This window comes from Caretta caretta, chromosome 9 (assembly GCF_965140235.1).
Source record: "Caretta caretta isolate rCarCar2 chromosome 9, rCarCar1.hap1, whole genome shotgun sequence".
NCBI lineage: Eukaryota > Metazoa > Chordata > Testudines > Cheloniidae > Caretta > Caretta caretta.
The window spans coordinates 91,641,771-91,661,638 of NC_134214.1; the positions used below are offsets into that span (position 1 = coordinate 91,641,771).

A 19,868-nucleotide genomic window follows, 5' to 3' on the forward strand; every position below is an offset into this window, starting at 1 on the left:
ATAAAGATTAACATTTGTTTTCAAGAGGGCCTGGGGTATCTTGGATGATGGGACTTCTCTGAAAAGGTTATCAACAATCTCTGACGTTACCTTCTCACAAAGCACTCCAGAGTTTCTGGAGTGGTAGGAAAAGTATCCGTATACATTAGAGGCAATCCTAAGCTTCTTTTCAGAGCACTTGTACTAAGGGGAAAATAGATCCCTTAATATTTTAAAAGCCATTTACTGTAGTGCCTCAAATTATTCTCAGAAGTAATACTCCACTAACAACAACAGGATCAGCTTACTCTAATATAGTGTCGTTTATCCCAAAGTGCTTAAAAACCCAGACATACCAAAAAAAATCACTTCACCCTTCACTGGAACACGGGCACTGCTGGGGAAATTAAATAGGAAGATTGTAACTCTTCTGACTGGTACATGGCTAAGACACTAGGGTTAGCATTAGAACTGGTCAAACAACAGAAAACTGATTTGCAAACCTAACAGCTTGACATCAATTCTTTGCTGTTTGAGAGGTTCTGTTATTCATTATTCAGAAGCATTCAGCGATTAGTGGGAATTCCAGAAAATGTTTGTGAATCCTGAAAAAGTTTCATGAGCTCATTTACTTGTGATTATTTGTTATTCTCCTCTTTAAAGAAAAGGAGGGCTTGTGGCACCTTAGAGACTAACCAATTTATCTGAGCATAAGCTTTCGTGAGCTACAGCTCACTTCATCAGATGCATACTGTGGAAAATACAGAAGACGTTTTTATACACACAGACCATGAAAAAAATGGGTGTTTATCACTACAAAAGGTTTTCTCTCCCCCCACCCCACTCTCCTGTTGGTAATAGCTTATCTAAAGTGATCACTCTCCTTACAATGTGTGTGATAATCAAGGTGGGCCATTTCCAGCACAAATCCAGGTTTTCTCCCCCACCTCCACCCCCACCCCACTCTCCTGTTGGTAATAGCTTATCTAAAGTGATCACTCTCCTTACAATGTGTATGATAATCAAGGTGGGCCATTTCCAGCACAAATCCAGGGTTTAACAAGAACATCTGAGGAAGGGAGGGGCGGGAATAAGGGGGAGAATAAACAAGGGGAAATAGGTTACTTTTTATAATGAATCAACCATTCCCAGTCTCTATTCAAGCCTAAGTTAATTGAATCCAATTTGCAAATTAATTCCAATTCAGCAGTCTCTCGTTGGAGTCTGTTCTCCTGTTTAAGTGTTTCGTCCATCCAATCTAGAAGCTGAAATGATCGCTGTATGCTGCAAAAATAGTAAGACAAAGTGAATATTTTTTTGAATGACCCAGAGTCTGAAAGTTTCTCATCCAAACCATTTGTACTCTGCTTGTAGAAGGTATTTAAGCACAGGACTAGCTTTAAGAACCTGAATTGTCCCATTCAGCGTGCTTGCAGAATGGTGCAAGTGACGTTCAATGTATTACACATGTGTTCTGCATGCTGCATTAGCTTGCTACTGAATTTGTTTCCAAGTGGATGGAGGGCCCTTGAATTTGCAATGCACTTTTCTCTTTAGGTCACCAGAGTCTAATTTTTCAGGGCTCAGTGCAAGGAGCATCTGTTTATTGAGGCTTTTGCCTGAGATGGATTTGGTGTGAGCAGAGAGTCTTATCCAAAGGATTTGGCAAGGCAACTGATTGATGAGCATGTCTGGGTTTTGCTCTCCTGTCTGGCGGCTGAATTCTAAACTTGGGATTGTCTTTGGCTGCTATCAATTGCAGGAAGTATGCTACAAAATTTTTTATATCTGATTTTGTTAGGCACATTCTTCTGAAAACTGAAAAGCAAAATGCTATAAGTAAATGAATAAATCTGTATTTTGTTGGTATTTAAATATCAAAATATGCCATGCTGTACTCTGAAAATGAAGCCACACACACAAACACAATCTTCCAACATATAAAAGCACTGTTATACTCACTTAAAATCCCTTCTTAAAACTAGAGCCTTACATCACTTAAGATGTGATGATCTCTTTGTATTTTACAGTACCTAATTGCATGCATCTCCTGCCTTGATATAAGTAATACTTCAACTCTGCTTTACTTGTATTTACGGTCTTGAATATGTACGGTATGATATGTACTTTGATTTGGAACAGGAGATTAATTATTATTTGAAGATTTGCTACACTTGTGTGAATTTGCTAGAGGGTAGTAGTTGTGCTTTTCCTCAGAGTAAAGCTTTGGGATCTTTTTGTTGTTAGTGTCTTACCATGTATCTTAAATGACCACTAACTGAAGGCACATGTTGGTTACTAAATTATTATTAGAAGGAACACTTGCGGATAGAATTACCCATTAATACGATGTTTTTCTGGTGCAGAATTAACCCTATGGAATTGTAAAAGATCTGGCCTGGGTTTTATTTGCGTGCAGCCATGGAATAGAAGGCTTAGAGGCTACTATGAAATGGACACAAGGATGCCAGCCACATAAATATAGGAGAATCTTCTGCTCTATCTGCATGAATGACATTTTATGTAATGAAAGTGGTTTAAAACCACTTCTATTTTTTGCAGAGTTCCATTGTAATTGATACAAATCCAAGCCATCTTGCTCCCTTCTCTCCCAGGATTTTAAAATTAGTAATAACAAAAATACAAGACAAACTGAATCCAGAAGTTAACCCATACATCTCCCTCTATTCTGCCACGTTAAGAAAAAAATTACTGCAGGAACAGAAGGCTATTAAGAAGATGCAGACACTGAGTTAGGGCTTGAACCAAAACCTATTGAAGTGGGCTTTGGATCAAACCCTTAGTATCCCCACTCACTCCCTTCTCTGCGTTTTATTGGTAACTCAGACACAAACAATTGCCCAACTGGAATATGTCCATGACAACTGTGTGAACAGTCTAATCCTTGACAAAAGCTCTTTGATATCTCAATGATTGTGGGTGGTTAGGATCTCAGCCTTCCAGCTCATCCAAGAAAGGTCACCTCCAGCATCAGCATGCTCTAACGCCATTGGAGCACTGATTCAGTATGGGTACAGAGGGAAGGGTGCCACCTGAGTCCTTGGTGGTCATCAGGCAGCCCTACATCTTATAGCATTCTCAGAGTATTTGGTCACCCATCCAAATGCTGACCCGGTCCAACACTACTTGGTAGGTTTTTTCAAACTGAGATTGCACAAGGTCTAAACGAACAAAGTCAGACTATCCTTGTTAGAGAGTCACTACTCAGAAGAATCAAAAGAACATTCTGTGAGGGACAGGTGGACAACGGGACGGTGTGCCCCCTTCCTGAAGCCAAGACACAAGAGGTCACGCAGATTAAACAGGTTTCTGAAATCAACAGGCAAGGATCCATTGGTGATGGCTCCTATCTGCACTAATGACACTGCATTGAAGGATATCTTGCAGATGGTAGATCACTTAGGGGAACTCAAGAAGCATGTCCAAGTGATCTTCCCTGTCCCATGAGCAGAGAGACAGAAGGCAGAAGATTCTGGAAGTGAATGACTGGCTAACTAAGTGGTGTAGGGCAGGGGGTTTGGTTCTGTGGAACACTGGTGCATTTCCAAGGGGGAGAAGTGGCTGTACAGTTTGGATGGCCTGCACCTCCGTAGAAGCGGGACCAATCTCCTCGGGGACAGGCTGGCTAAAGTCATCAGGAGAGGGTTAAACGAATAGCAGAATGGAAGAGTAAAAAGGGAAAAATATAAGAACCCCAAATTGAGATGTTGAGAACAGAATTAATCAAGGAACCAAAGGACATGAGGAGAAGAAGTTTGTGAATTATCTATACACCACTGCAAGGAGTTGCGCCTGGGGAACGAGGAACTGGAATCGCTCATTTATGAGCATAAATTCAATTTAGTTGGCATTACTGAAACCTGGTGAGATGATTCATATGGTTGGCATTGTAAAACCAATGGCCTAACCTATCTAGGAAGGACTGAGTGTGCAGAAGGGGCGGAGGAGTGGCACTCTGTCAGACAGGGCATTACCTGTTTCTGAGTCACCGATAACGCAGAAGAAAGTGATCTTGAATGCTAATAGAGCAGTGTCTGAACAGATAAAGCACAAGATGGGGGTACTAGTTGGTGTTTGCTACAGCCCACCAAATCGCCCCTTATGTGCCTATCTACAATGTGTAGGAAAAAAGCTGTGTGATCACTGGAGACTTTTAGCTGGAGGTCTCATGCTGCCAGTACTAAAACATCCTTAAAATTTCTAAACATAGACGACAATTTCCTGTCTCAAGAACTGTTACATTGAGGATGGGGGAATTCTTTATTCAACTTTGAAATGGACCACAGAACCTAAAAATTTAATGCTGGCTTAGGTACAACTTGATCATATTTATAATGTACAAGCAGAATCAAGTCCAGACCAGTAATATATATACTTGGATCTTTAACAGGGCCAATTTCAAAGTTGAAAACAGTTATCAGCCAAATCAGCCATGAGGAAGAATTTAAATCAGAAAAAATTAGCATTGGAAATTATTTAAGAACACCTTACTAGGTGCCCAAAAAGCTACAATCCTGGAAGAAGGCCATACTGGTTGAAAAACTGACCTGGATTGGAGTGGAAGTGAAAGCAGCTGAAACATATATAACAAATGGAAGAAAGGGGAAGTTGATAGTAATGAATATAAATCAGAAATTTGGAATTGTAGAAAGTTGACAAGGGAAGCCAAGGGACACATGGAGAAATCTATGGCCAGCAAAGTTAAGGACAATAAGAAGCAATTTTCTAAATATACTAGAAACAAAGAGAAACCTGATAGTGCAGGACTACAACAAAGGCAGAAGTGTTCAATAAATATTTCTGTTCTGTATTTGGGGAGGGGCGGAAAACAGGTGATGCAGTCTCATCATATGGTGATAACACTCATTCCATTCCACTAGTATCTCTGTAAGATGTTAAACAGAAGCTACTAAAAAGTTAAACATTTTTAAATCAGCAGCTCCAGATAACTTGTATACAAGAGTTTTAAAAGAGCCAGCCAAGAAGCTTGCTAGACCATTAATGTTGATTTTCAATAAGTTTTGGAGCACTGGGGAAGTTCCAGAAGACTGGAAGAAAGCTAATGTTGTGACAATTTAAGAGGATAAATGGAATGGGCTTAGGCAATTATAGGCCTGTGAGCCCGACATCAGTCCCAGGCAAGATAATGGAGTGGCTGATATTGGATAAAGAATTAAAGGAGGGTAATGGAATTAATGGAAATCAGCATGGGTTTATGGAAAATAGATCCTGTCTAACTTGCGATATTTTTTTAATGTGATTCCAAGTTTGGCTGATGAAGGTAATAGTGTTGACATAGTACGCTTAGGCTTATGTACGGCGTTTGATTTGGTACTGTACAACATTTTGGTAAAAAAAACCCAAACATTGAAGGATATCAAAAGTAAATGGACTAAAAACTGGCTAAGTTTCAAAAGTGTAAGTATAAATAGGGACGAATCATTATTGAATCGGTGTGTTTCCAGTGTGGTCCTGCAGGGATCAGTTCTTGGCCCTATGCTATTTAATGTTTTTATCAATGTACTGGAAGAAAACAAAAATCACGGATAAAGTTTGTAAATGACACAAGAGTTGGCGTGTTAAATAATTAAGAGGACAGATCACTGATTCAGAGTGATTTGGATGTCTTGGTAAACTGGGTACAAGCAATGTGTTTTAATACGGCTAAATGTAAATGCATACATCTAGGAACAAAGAATGTAGGCCATACTTACAAAATGGCAGACTATCCTGGCAAGCAGTAATGCTGAAAGAGACGTGGGGGCATGTGTTGGTGGATAATCAGTTGAACATGACCTCCTGACGCGAGGAGGTCAAACCAGCTAATCTAATCTAATCTCCAGCTTGCATAGACAAGGGAATCTGTTTTGCACCAGTGTGACCTCTGCTGGAATACTGTGTCCTGTTCTGGTGCCCACAATTCAAGAAGGATATTGATAAATTAGAGAAAAGAGTGATTACAGATTAGAAAACATGCCTTGCAGTGATTGAGCTCCTTGAGTCAATCTATGTACCTTAACAAAGAGAATGTTAAGGGGTGATGTTACAGTCTAAGAATCTACATGGGGATCAAATATTTAACAATGGGCTCTTCAGCCTAGTGCAGAAATGTATAATAGATAGAGGATGGATGCTAGATGATGGATAGATGATAGTATAATGTTGAAGCTAAACAAATTCAGACAGGAAAGAAGGCATACATTTTTTACAGTGAGAGTAAATAACCAATGGAACAGTTTACTAAGGATCATGGTGGATTCTCCATCACTGACAATTTTTAAACCAAGATTGGATGTTTTCCTAAAAGATCTGCTCTAGGAATTATTTTGGGGAAGTTCTATGGCTTGTGTCATACAGGAGGTCAGACTAGATGATCATAATATTCCCTTCTGGCCTTGGAATCTATGAATTTTCTGGATCACTACAGTTCTGCGTCAGACTAGTGTGCTTCCTCCCCTTGGGGGGGGAGGGGGGGAAGAGGGGAGACAGGGGGCACACAGAGTTGATAATCAAACCTACTTTCCAGAATGTCAAACAGACAAAAAAGTTACATTCCTGCAAGCTCCCCTCCCAGTCTGGGCAAATCACCGGTGTATTTCTAGTTGCTTTATACTCAGACACATCTTACAGACTTCAGAGTGGGGGAAAAAGAGCAATAAATAACTCTGCAATTTATTTCCCCAGCTGGAGAAAAGTGTAGTAAAGACACAATTAAAATTTGCCCAGAGCCATACGATCAAGTTCTATCTGTCAGACAGAGACATCAGGATGATTGCCTATTGCTGGTCTTTGTGATGTCTGGTGCTTAAAAATCCTAGTTTAATTAGGCAACACCTCCCACAAATCCAGGGCTAACGGCACATGAAATAATAAAAACAGTATCTAAGGATTTTTGCTGTCAAAGCAACTTTATTCTTTCTTAGGACAGTGTTTGCTAGTGATTGCAAGTAATGCTCTATACATTGGTGTTACATTATTATTTGCTAGCAGCCAGTGTTAATTTTGAAGTATAGAAGGAGATAAATGCTGCAACTTTGGATTTGCAGGCAAGTATTTTCAGATCTTTTCTTAGCATATGTTTTTGTTAATATTAATGCATGATCATACACAAATATGATAATTTAAAAACGTACTTTTCATTATTTCTATCAAGTGTTAAAACTTGAAGCAGAGTATTTAGAAAGCAAATGTGTTTTATATGAGAATCTCTGATTGCAGAGCTTATAGCTCATTATAGATGCTTGAGAACAATTTAGAGGCAGTCAGCTGGAGAGGTTTAAGTCTGATGCCTGTATGGTATTCAGATCTTTGATAACACTAGGATAAATTAAATAAATACTTTCCTTGTCAGGCATTCAACTGAATAGCTATGTTGCTGCATTACAATGGCAAGTGTTTCAAACTTGACAACAAATCAAAGGTACAGTTAAAGTACTTGCTGCGGAAACGCTATCAAAGATGCTGGGTCAACCATCTACCTGGAGACAGAGTCCTCCGTCTCCAAAACACATGGAGTACAGGACACAGAAATACAAGCTTCTCCTTCAATATGTCTCCATCCTTTCCTGGGAGTCAGAGCAGCTTCTTTCCCTCTGATAAGACTTCCAATAGAAGTACCACTTTTGGGTGGGAGTGCTTAATAATGGGACAGATTGGCTTTATTCAACAACAGGGTCTGGTTGTGCTCAGATTTTGAAAATTTTTTTGGATTGGGTATGTAACTGGTATGGGATTTTTTTGGATTGGGTATGTAACAAGCCTTAGAAAGGCAATACTGATTCAGCTAATGCTTAGTATTCCATATCAGCTACTGGAGAAGAGTGGGCAAGAAAGCCTTATCTCAAAGACAGCTCCTTAAGGTGTTTAACTATCGCAGGAGGGACAGTATTTATTCATACTCAGCACTTGTGCTGTTTTTCATCCATAGATCTCAAAGCACTCTATGAAGCAAAGTATCATCAGTTCCATCATTTTACAAATGGGAGAGATGGTAATAAAGCCAGTTTTGTTGTCATGTTTCCTTGAATATATTTGGCCCAGTTCTCATCTCATTTATACCTTCTTATAAGCCAATGACTTCAAACAAGTGTCTTCTGATTTTCCCTGGAATGAGAGAAGAACTAAGCCCTCTGAGTACTAAAAATACCTGAAATAGGCCAATACATAAAGCTGAAGCTTTAAAGAACAGAAGGCTTCCTGGTTTCATTTGGCAGTTTTGCATTCATGGATGCATGTGTTACCACCACCAAGCAATGACTGGAGCCAAGGGCCAGATTTGTGGAGTTCATGGCTGGAGGCAGAAAGCACAACATATCTAGGTGTGGTTGGGGATCACACACAGGAATGGTGATTGCTACATCTTATCAGAGTGCCATACTGGGTCTACACCACGGCTGGCACAGAGGGAGGGGAGAGAGGGAGTGTGGTGTCTTGTTATCCTGCAGCATTTAGGGAGCCTAACACCTTGGCAGACTTCTAACTCCCCCGCAATTCTTGTTCAGGAACTACAAGCCCCAAGATTCCATATGCCTCTGTGCAAGAAGCCCCAAGTTCTCTCCTCCAAATCTTGGGACCTGGATTAGAAGTGTCACAATCTCTGGTGCTTTCAAACAAACACTAGCCAGAACGTATTTACATCACACCACACGATCCATCGTCTACAGCCAAGCTCTGCGATACAACCACATTTGCTCCAACCCCTCAGACAGAGACAAACACCTACAAGATCTCTATCAAGCATTCTTACAACTACAATACCCACCTGCGGAAGTGAAGAAACAGATTGATAGAGCCAGAAGAGTTCCCAGAAGTCACCTACTACAGGACAGGCCTAACAAAGAAAATAACAGAACGCCACTAGCCGTCACCTTCAGCTCCCAACTAAAATCTCCAACGCATTATTAGGGATCTACAACCTATCCTGAAGGATGACCCAACACTCTCACAAATCTTGGGAGACAGGCCAGTCCTTGCCTACAGACAGCCCCCTAACCTGAAGCAAATACTCACCAGCAACCACATGCCACACAACAGAACCACTAACCCAGGAACCTATCCTTGCAACAAAGCCCGTTGCCAACTGTGCCCACACATCTATTCAGCGGACACCATCACAGGGCCTAATAACATCAGGCACACTATCAGAGGCTCGTTCACCTGCACATCTACCAATGTGATATATGCCATTATGTGCCAACAATGCCCCTCTGCCATGTACATTGGTCAAACTGGACAGTCTCTACGTAAAAGAATAAATGGACACAAATCAGATGTCAAGAATTATAACATTCATAAACCAGTCGGAGAACACTTCAATCTCTCTGGTCACGCAATCACAGACATGAAGGTCGCTATCTTACAACAAAAAAACTTCAAATCCAGACTCCAGCGAGAAACTGTTGAATTGGAATTCATTTGCAAATTGGATACAATTAACTTAGGCTTGAATAGAGACTGGGAGTGGCTAAGTCATTATGCAAGGTAACCTATTTCCCCTTGTTTTTTTTCCTACCACCCCCCCCTCCCCAACATTCCTGTTAAACCCTGGATTTGTGCTGGAAATGGCCCACCTTGATTATCATACACATTGTAAGGAGAGTGGTCACTTTAGATAAGCTACTACCAGCAGAAGAGTGGGGTGGGAGGAGGTATTTTTTCATGCTTTGTGTGTATATAAAAAGATCTTCTACACTTTCCACAGTATGCATCCGATGAAGTGAGCTGTAGCTCACGAAAGCTTATGCTCAAATAAATTGGTTAGTCTCTAAGGTGCCACAAGTCCTCCTTTTCTTTTTGCGAATACAGACTAACACGGCTGTTCCTCTGAAACCTGTTTGGAATGCAGATGGAATGCAGTAATGGTACCACCGTTACTGGGGACAGTGCAGGGAAACTAGCTTTGTGCTTTCTCCTGTCATGCCTGGGAGGTCGTACTCCTCAAACATCTGCAGAGCTCTCATTATCCTCCTTTGCCATGAGGCCCACAAAAGCCTTGACAACACAGTTAGGCCACTGGTGTGCTGAGCCCGTTGCCTGCTAATATCTCATTGTTTCCTTGTACTCAGTTTGTCTATATGCGTCTGTCCCTTGTTTTATACGTCAATCGTAAGCTCCTTTGGGGGGGTCTTTTTTTTTGTTCTGTGTTTGTACAGCATCTATCACAATGGGATTCTGGCCCATGATAAGGGTGCTACGGTAATACAAATAGTTATAATAGAAAATATACCCTTACACATGCTGAGCAAAGTTTTTGGACAACAGAAGGATCAAGCAACTGCAGTCTACTCTATAGCCATTTCCAGATGTTCTAATTCAGATTCTTTATTATGGAGACACAATGCACTTTTCTAGGACCTTCAATCTCAAAGCACTTTACAACGACTAGTTAAACTTTACAACACCCCCTATTTTGCAAAAAGGAAAGCTGAAGGACAGAAGAGTTAAGGATTTTGTTTCAGATCAGAGAGCAAGGAAGTGGCAGAATCAGGAATAAACCCCAGATCTGTTGGTCCCTAATTCATATAAGTTAACCAATAGACCTTACTCTGTAGGAGGATGAAGAGAGGTGAACAGAATGCAGCCTGGATTTCATTTATATTTATGGACTAATTCAGTTAGAAAATCATCTGACAAAACTCTCTCCACTCCCCACCACCATCTGCTTATAATTGCCATCTGTTTAAAAGTTTGGGGGAATTTACAAGTGACTGACGTTTGCACCACAAAAATAACTGATTGAGGTAGTTCTTTTTACACTCACATGCTTTCCCCAGTGCATGCCATAATGTAAGCCCATGTGACTGAGCTGTCCTCAGTGGCTTCATCCTCCTTGTCTGCTAGGGGGATTAGCACACAGTACTTTTACCCAAAGATCTGTTATGCATTGATTCGTATTACCATAGTGCCTAGCAGCTCTGTTCCTGGACGACAATCCTCTTGTGTTAGGCTCTGTACAAACAGAACAAAAAGGCAGGTCACCTCTTGGCTCAATTTCTTTTATAAATCCCTTTCTTTATGAAGAGGCTGCACTAGCCAAAGACAGTAGCAGCCCCATACCGGATCACAGCTCTGCTAGCCTATCTTCTGTACTTACTGGCTCCAGATGCTTTAGAAGAAGCTGTAAGTCCCTGTAATGGGCAGGCTCCATCCCTGCCCTCTGATGCCCAGAAGCCTCTGACTCTGCAGTGAGTGGCACCTCCATGTTCTTTATTTATATTCCTGGCACCAACCCCTATGCAATCTTGTGCAGCAAAGTATTTACAGGGGTTGCTTGCCCCACAGGGCCAGAGAGGAACAGAGAACTCCCTCCCTTGGGATCTCAGAACATACTGAACTCAGCTAACCCAATCCTCTCTCCCCTCAGCTGATGGCTAATTGGGGAATATTAACTGATGAACCAATCAGCCTTCTCCAGGGGAACTAACTGGTGCGTAAGTGATCAGAAAGCTGGCTGGCTTGTTAGCCTCCAGCACTCTCTGTCACAGTCCCCTTCCTTAATACACATAGACAACTATATAACAGCATGTTTCCCAGGGTGGGGGTGCAGAGTTTCTTCCTACCCCCAGACAGTTGAAATGTTGCCTTATGTCCTGAAGCATGAGGGTTGGTATCCCAGATACAAAAATATTAAAGGATAAAAGTGTGTCTAATCCATTTTGGAATCCTATTAAATTCTTTTCCTCAATACCTTCTTTGGGCGAATTACTTTTTTTGTATTTGTCTGTTAAAAGGCAGGATAAAATAGGAGCAATCACAGGCTTCAGCTGGGGGGCAGCAGAGGTAGTGGAAGATGAGGAAAAATATTGGTTAAATTTTTTAAAATATTTTTTAATCTCCCATTGGAATGTCCCATCTGATCCACTCTTCTGCTGCATGCCATGGAGTTGCAATTTACAGAATAATTTTGAACAGCTGTTCAGCACTCAAATGGCATTGGGTGGCTTTCAGTGTCAGGCCCCAGGAAAAAAGGAGGAAGACAGACACCTTTAGAAAGAAAGAAAGAAAAAAAAAAGGCATGGCTGTGGAAGCCCAAAGGCGGCGCCATTGGGTCAGTCCCTGAGCCAACTGAAGTCAAATTCTCAATGGGAAGACTGGATCCAGAGTAGAACACCCTTACCATCCCCTCTGACTTCACCAGGTATTTCAAAATATTTAGTTTCATGAAAAATTCCAAGATTCTACTTTTTGTCCTGATATGCGGCAAAATGGAGTTTCCAACTCTCAGAATTTCCCATGGGATGAGATTTAAAAAAAAAACCCCTACAAACAAACAAACAAAAAACCAACCCAGCTCTAATAGCTACATGTTGCCCTGGTTCAACTCCACACAAATAAAAATTGCCAACCCATTAAGCATAACAATAGAAGAGTAACTAAAACTTTAAATGTAGCAATCAGAAACAGTAATTCTAAGAAAAAAGAAAAGGAGTACTTGTGGCACCTTAGAGACTAATAAATTTATTTGAGCGTAAGTTTTCATGAGCTACAGCTCACTTCATCAGATGCATTCAGTGGAAAATACAGTGGGGATAATCTGAATTATCTGAATGCATCCGATGAAGTGAATCCCCACTGTATTTTCCACTGAATGCATCCGATGAAGTGAGCTGTAGCTCATGAAAGCTTACGCTCAAATAAATTTGTTAGGCTCTAAGGTGCCACAAGTCCTCCTTTTCTTTTTGCGAATACAGACTAACACGGCTGCTACTCTGAAACCAGTAATTCCAAGGCCATTTTCAGTCTTTGGAGTATTATTTTGTTCACTGTAAGAATGGATTCACTCATAGGTCCTGAAACTAGGGGTGCTGCTTTATCCCCTGGCTTAAGTGATTTCCATCATATTCAGGGTTTATAGTTTGGTTCCACGGCTCTCAGCACCCCCACTATACAAATTGTTCCAGTATCCCTGGATTCACTTTAAACTTTATACTGCCTTCTAACTCATAAATACCTGTCAAATGCTGGAATTACTAAAATAATCAGTAACTTTCTGGAGAGACAACTGTTTCAGACCGCCACTGGAAGTTTATTGAAAGAAATGTCAATGTTTATATAGAAAGAATCGGCTTATTTTTAAGAAAAAGGACAGTGAAGACATGAGTGGATAAAAATCTGTTCCCCCCCACCAGCTTGTTTCTAAACTATTCCTCTAAATAAAATAATTCACATCTTCAGCAAAGGAAAATAGGGTTTTCATAGTCCTGAACCCAGTCTGCCTTCTGTCTCTGACTCCAGCATGAAGAGGAGATGTGAATGACTCTTAAACAGTGATATTACTATTAGGGCTATGTGCAGGCATCTCATTCATTTGGGAGTTTAGGAAGCCACAGATTCACATATGAATACTACTACTGTCACTCACTTGTCAATATTTGGCCCAGTCAAAAAGCAATATGAAGCCAGAGTCTTGTAGGCCTGCTGCTAACCTCTCATTAAACACTCCTTTTGGGGCTAGTGACCTGTGCAACCAGAAAGGTCCTATTTGGTGTGTGGAACACTAATCCCCACCAGGCCTGCTGGCTCAGCCTACCTCTTCGGGCAAGAGGCAAAGCACCACATGGAGTTTGAGCCCAGCTGCAGGAGAGTGGGAGGAGAGGAAGAGAGCAACCTCTCTCAGGCCCTACCGGGTCTTTCTGGCTCAGAAGCAGCTCAGTCTTCTCAATGGGCAAAACCAGGGTCCAACCAGGAGATTCCAAAGGCACCAACTATGGTTTCTGCTTACCTCCAGGCACCTCTAGCCAATAGAAAAAGGCAAGCTCACCTTGCTCCAATTAAGCTACTGTGCTCCAGAACTCAATATGAACCCAGTAGCTGCTGGATGAAAGTCTTGTCCAAAGTACATGAGGGTGCACCGTCCAGTAGCCGTGTCAAGCAAGGAATTGGCCACAGCTCTCAGCCCAAGGAATGGTCTCCAAATGCAATCAGCTTTATTCCAGCAAGTGTTGGAACCCCTCTAGTGCAGAAAGAGTAATCAGAATGAAACCCTGGTTCGAATCCGACTTAGCTCACAATGGACAGTGTATTTTAATGTGTCTTTTTATTTTTTAAAGACCTACATATCCAAACCTACCACATGGTATCACACAATGCAGCAACAGATGGCTGCTTTGGAAAAGCAGTGGTGTTAGACTCAGGTGCTCTGGCAGAGCTGGGATGGGGGAACAGCACGGCCTGCGATTGTTCATGCTCTTCCCGGCGTAAAGTTAGTCCAGTTTGTTGTTCTTCTCTGAGCACCACATTGGCTCCATTTTAAAACCATATGGAGGAGGCGCCACAGGTGACAATGCACCATCTGAGCGCTTTTAAAGTGTTTTCGCTATTGTCCACATACACACTGTCCTCAGTGCCTGTGAGACAAGCCACGCACTGGTCATTACAGCTCTGCCACCAGAGAGAATGCCTCCCGCGGGCTTTCAGGTATAGGAGTGCCAGTCTCAATGCGGCTTTCAAAGTTCCAGGCCAGACTGCGACCGGTGAACTTGTGCAAAGGACTAAAGGGGCACAGAAAGTCCCCTTACGCCCAGGCAGCTGCTACCTGTGTGGTGGGTGGGCGTGCGAGCGAAGCCACTCTGGGCTGCTCCCATTCCCATGCTGGTGGTTGGGGGAATGGAGCCTGCCTCTACCCTCCCCCAACACGCCAGCAGGTGCAGCTGAGCCAGTGGAGAGGAGGGAGTAGGCCATTCGCTGGGGCAGCCAAATGGGACCTGAGTTGTGATTGAGCGTGTATTTGTACCTTTGTGTTTAAAAACTCTTCAACTTAATCCATATTCTATCATATCTCAAGGAAGGACTGACTGGCTTCTTCTCTCTTCATCTGGTAGTAACCAAGCCTCCCCTCTTCTTTCCCCTGCCCCTCCTCCCTTGTCTCTACCCCTTAGCTGGTATCCTAGAATATCAGGGTTGGAAGGGACCGCAGGAGGTCATCTAGTCCAACCCCCTGCTCAAAGCAGGACCCATCCCCAATTTTTGGCTCAGATCCCTAAATGGCCCTCTCAAGGATTGAACTCACAGCTTTGGGTTTAGCAGGCCAATGCTCAAACCACTGACCTATCCCTCCCCCCCAGAAGATATCTCCTTCTGCTATTATTTACTAATTCCTAATACTGTACATACCCAAGAAGTTTATTCCGGTGGTACATGTTGCAAATCACTTGTGTGGCTAGACGATTCACATAACCTCCTCAGGAATTTAGGGTTTCAAACGTGAACATTTGAATCTGAGAATAAGAAAAGAAAAGAACCGACTGGGAAATAGCTGGTTTTATTTTTATGTGAGTCAAAGTGGAGAAAGATGTATGTTTGGACAGCTGGGGATGAAGGCTAGCCTGGAACCAAACAAGGAATTATTTTCAGTTTTCCTTGCTGTGCCATTCAAACCTCTGCCTCTTTTCATCCATATCAGGAAACTCTCTCCTTGCAAAGCCATTTTAAGTCCATGTGTTTGTTTATGTAGGACTGTGTCTTCTCTCTCCTACAGCTGAGCCTATGCCTCAGTGAGAAAACGAATGGTTTGAAAGCACAGATGCAAGCCCGATATTAATACTTCAGAACTTGTGTCCGGTAGTTTAGTGTCCCGGCTAGCCTGGGCTCCCTTTGGAATTCTTCCCCCCCCCCCCCCCCCCGATAACGGGAGCAAGAGTGCCTGCCTTCATTTTTAAATTCTTTGGGCTCTTGATAATCTCTCTTTCATGGTGTAATCTCCCCGAAGCAAAACTCCCTGATCCACCCCTACCAGCATGTGACACCCTCCCCCACAGCCCCGCAGTCACCAGGGTGTCAAATCCCTGTGCTGTGTGGGTGATGCTGAGGCTGCACATCACTTACTGCACAGAGGGCTTTCCCGCCCCCTGCCCCAGGCAAAACCTAGGGCCCCTTCTGTTGCACCAAATTGTTACTGTTTGTATGCAGAACCCGCTTATACATCAGAACCTGCTTTGTATGCAGAACCTGCTTACATTATGGTAAGGACTTGGTGCAAGAGAAAAGAGAACTATTCACGTTCTGCACACACAGTCTACTTCTGCAACCATTCTGAAGTAGAGGAGATTCAGGTACTGCAATAACACTTACCTCACTACAGCCCTGCAATCCTCCCTCAGTACTTGCTCTACAGAAGGAATACGAGGGGCAATGGATGTTTCAGCTCAGGAAGCAGTTCATTCCTGATACAGGAAAAAGACCCCTGGAAGCTTCTGAGTTTAACTCAAGGAATTTCCTGTTCATCATTCTATTGCGAGGGAGAGAGGGGGAGGGCACTGGCCATTGCAAATCAGCCACTGAAGAGCTGAACTATCCGGTGTCTAAGTACTGACAACTAATAGCTTACCGGAGACACTGCCTCCTCAGGGCAGAAAGTCCACAGGGCTACTCACAGTATTGCAAAGCACTTGCAAGCCCTGCTCTACCTGGGGCCCAGAGCTAGTCATCTCAGCCCCCAAAGTAGGTGGCACTGGTTGGGAAGAGGGCATGCCCAGGGTTCCTGATACAGCACATCCCTAAGGCTCCTCTGGGGATGGTGCCCTCCCTTTGCTTGCCCCCAGGGAGAAATCCCTGGAGTGAGGTCTGACAATTACACACCTCTCCAGCAGCAGGGCGGAGTCAATATGTGGAGTTTTTCTCCTCTCTCACTCTGAATGTACAAATATTGTCATCAGGTTGATAGATGTTTTCAAATGGGCCTTATTTGAAAAAAAAATAGCTCCCCTCAGCGTTCTTTCTGCCTTTGGATAACACCAACACATGTGCGGGTACTTATGTTCTGTGGCTTTCCAGCAGTGCCCCAAGCTCTTAAACTATTTAGGGGTCCAGTAAGTGACACAGACTGGCAGCTTTCCCCATCTACCCTCCTATCCCATTTTCTTAGGTTTTTGATCACAGTAGAGGTCTAAACAAATGGGACTTCTTGTCTCCTCGTGTCTGGATCATATGGATTTCCAGCCACACTTTGCACAGTAAATTCAAGGGAAGTTTGCAGATCAGATGAGTTTCTGATCTCCTATCCCTCTTTGCTATTCATATCATGTTCAGTCCTCCGTTCTGCTTGCTGGTCTCTATTCTGGGTCAGCTGTGTTAATTGATTTGTTCCACAGCTGGAAGTTGTAGGTATTTCGTTTTTGTAAGCTTAGCTGATGTTTATTATGCTGCCCCATCAGTACAAACTGCTACCTGTATGCTGTGGTGAGACTTTAAAAGTTTGATAGCGGAGGACAATGTTCAAAGGCCTCTAGAAGTTCCAAATGAGGACACACATCTTTTCCATTGCCTCAGTTCTAAACACTGTATTTCTTGCACTGTTTTTGTTCATGGCATAGTTCTTAGCCTTCTAGGTGCGCAATGTCTCCACCCATTAGAAAACTGAAGAAATAGGAAGCAGCTGAAATTAAAGCACTGAGGTTTGCTCTACTCTTGGAAGTTTTCACTGTTGCAACATTACTAGGGGGATATGTGTGGGGAGGGGAAGGGAGTCAGGCTTGCCGTCTTTTGCTGGGGGACTCCACTGCAGAGGCTGAGGGCAGCTTTTGCTTCCCCTTTCTTGGGCCTGCCCAGGCATAGTTGAGCTCCTGATCCAGGATAGAGCAGACCTGAGGCCCAATTTGTGACTCAGCTACTATGTCCCTTCTGGGCCCCTGTACTACCAGAGAAATGTCTGGGTGTAAGAACACCCCAATGGTGCCCTCTTACATCCCCAGTGGGCCACATATGCGGGGGGAGGGGGAAGGGGATGAGAGAAGAAGACATGGCTCCTGCAGAGGTGGATGTTATGCCTCTCAGGGAGGCTCTATATATTGGGACTACCCTTGGGAAAAGGGGGAGGCACTTACAGCTGTGTTGGGACCACCTCCACTAATGTAAAGTGGTCACTACATCACCCTGAGTAGCACCTTCCTGTTTTCTTTGGCATCTGCTGCTGTATTGACCAGAGGTGGTAACAGAGGTGAAGCCAGGTAGTTCTCCAAACCTGAGGGCACTGAAAAAAAAAAATAAAAAAAAAATAAAAATCAAGAGGGCTAATTTGCATGAGGCAATGTAAAGCATGATCCTCCAGCCCAGAGTAGTTCCACCATCTTCCCCTTGCATGAGTGTACTCCATAAACTAGACATAAACTAGACATTATGGACCTAGTTCTCCCCTCATTTAATCTGTTTTATGCCAATGTAATTCCATGGATTTCTGTGCGGTTATTTACACCTGTGTATGTGTGTGTGTGTGGTGTGGTGTGGTGTGGTGTGGGGAGGGAGGTGGGGAAGAGAGAGGGAAGAAAGATAGTCATTTGTTTCCCTTTTGCTACATGGCTACAATGGCAAGCCAGGCGTATTTTGTCAAGACAGACTAAACGGATCAGTTCTAGAAGCTAGAAACCTCATTCAGCGGCAAAATTATAAGTCCTTAAAAAAAATCAGAGCTGACACTATATGACCTGCCACTTTACTGGATAGAAGAAGCCAGTCATTGGCCCCGGTTCACGTCCACCTGTGCATCCACCCCCTAGCCCATAAAATCCTTTTCCTGGTCTGTAACACAGCAAACAACAAGTCTACCTCATGCCTACTTAGCACCCATATCAGAGGTGCCAGACTGAATCAGGGATTCACATGCCTAGCCCTTGATGCTCACTCATCCCTGCTCTCACAGCTGGGATGTTCTGAGGGCACAAGCTATTTTTGCTTCCTTTTTCTTTTCTTCCATGTATTGAATCCAAAATGCACGACGGTGAAATCTCCATTCCAGAGCAGACCTAGACGCTATGTTCTTCCGCAGCTACAGCGGCCTAACCATGCACCTACGCTGTCACAGCACTTAGCGGGACTGTTCTGTATTCTGGAAGAAGAACAAAGCATGAAGAGGGGAGGGCTCTTGTTGATTTCTAAGCTGTTTTTTACTTTGTCCCAACATGCAATCGGATTTAATAGGCATGATCTCATCAATCCTCAACTGATCCCCTGAATTAAGCCAGATATTCTCTAGGTACTCCTGCTTATTTTTAATTTATTCAGATGAATAAAACCTAAAGGATTCATGGGAGTTTGCTTCAACAGGAGAAAGACCAATGATCCCCTCCATCTCTATGGACAGAAAGGGGTACAAGCACATGGACTGTGGGGCAAGCAGCAGCAACATCTCCACTGCATGCTGCCCCCAAGAACCTTTGGCAGCCTATTCACACCAACCAAGCATAGTCATCCTGGAAAGACGGGCTGGGGAATAACCACTCTCTGAGGCAGGCTGCCACCAGAAGCCAGTGGCTATCCAGGCGGATACCCATGTGGAAGTTAATGTGCCATGGTTGTATCACCCATAAAGGAAGAGGAGCCAATGGTAGTACAGTGTCTATGGACGTCATGGCACCCTGGGGGAAGGGCAAGCCAGGCAGCATTCCTGAATGGTCAGCACACTGTGGTGCAGGATCTTTCATTCCAGGTGCCTGGGATTTGGAGGCTGCGTTCCCTGCCTCCTTCACAACCTCCCAAATAAACTCCAGCCCTCCTCCAAGAGAAGCCTTTGTTGAAAAGTGTGTATGTGCCCTCTTTTGCTCCCAAAGCCTGCTTGATTAGCCTGCACACGTATCACTGCACACACTCAGTCCAGACATGTAGACACCCATACAAAGACAGGTGTGCACTCTGGCATGCTCAGTTTAGATGAGTGTCTGACTCAGATTCAGTCCTTTATGACCTATCAAAAATAAATAAATAAAAAAATGCCAAAGTGGAAGAAAAATACAATACCACACCAACGTGAAGACAACTAATCAGTCAATACGTCTGCACTTCTAGTCTCAAAACACACAAGCGCCAGCTGTAACCCTCCTTAACTCATTAACCCACAGATGTTTAGATTATTGGCTTTAATACAAAACTACATTTCTCTT

The 19,868-nt window shown here is 43.1% G+C and overlaps 1 long non-coding RNA gene across 2 annotated transcripts in view; it reads right to left on the reverse strand.

Annotated features, from left to right (window-relative positions):
• LOC125643073 (uncharacterized) overlaps positions 1 to 18,061 on the reverse strand; it is a 38,936-nt gene extending 20,875 nt beyond the window's left edge. The window contains exons 1-4 of one of the 2 annotated variants that reach the window (XR_012670017.1): positions 17,820 to 18,061; positions 15,112 to 15,215; positions 13,760 to 13,951; positions 10,897 to 10,947 (exon numbers count right to left, since the gene is read on the reverse strand). This is a non-coding gene — a long non-coding RNA (uncharacterized LOC125643073). Of the gene's footprint in view, positions 1 to 10,896; positions 10,948 to 13,759; positions 13,952 to 15,111; positions 15,216 to 16,068; positions 16,171 to 17,819 lie in introns of those variants that run through there. The other variant, XR_012670016.1, reaches the window with a different exon arrangement.
• Positions 18,062 to 19,868: the final 1,807 nt, after the last annotated feature.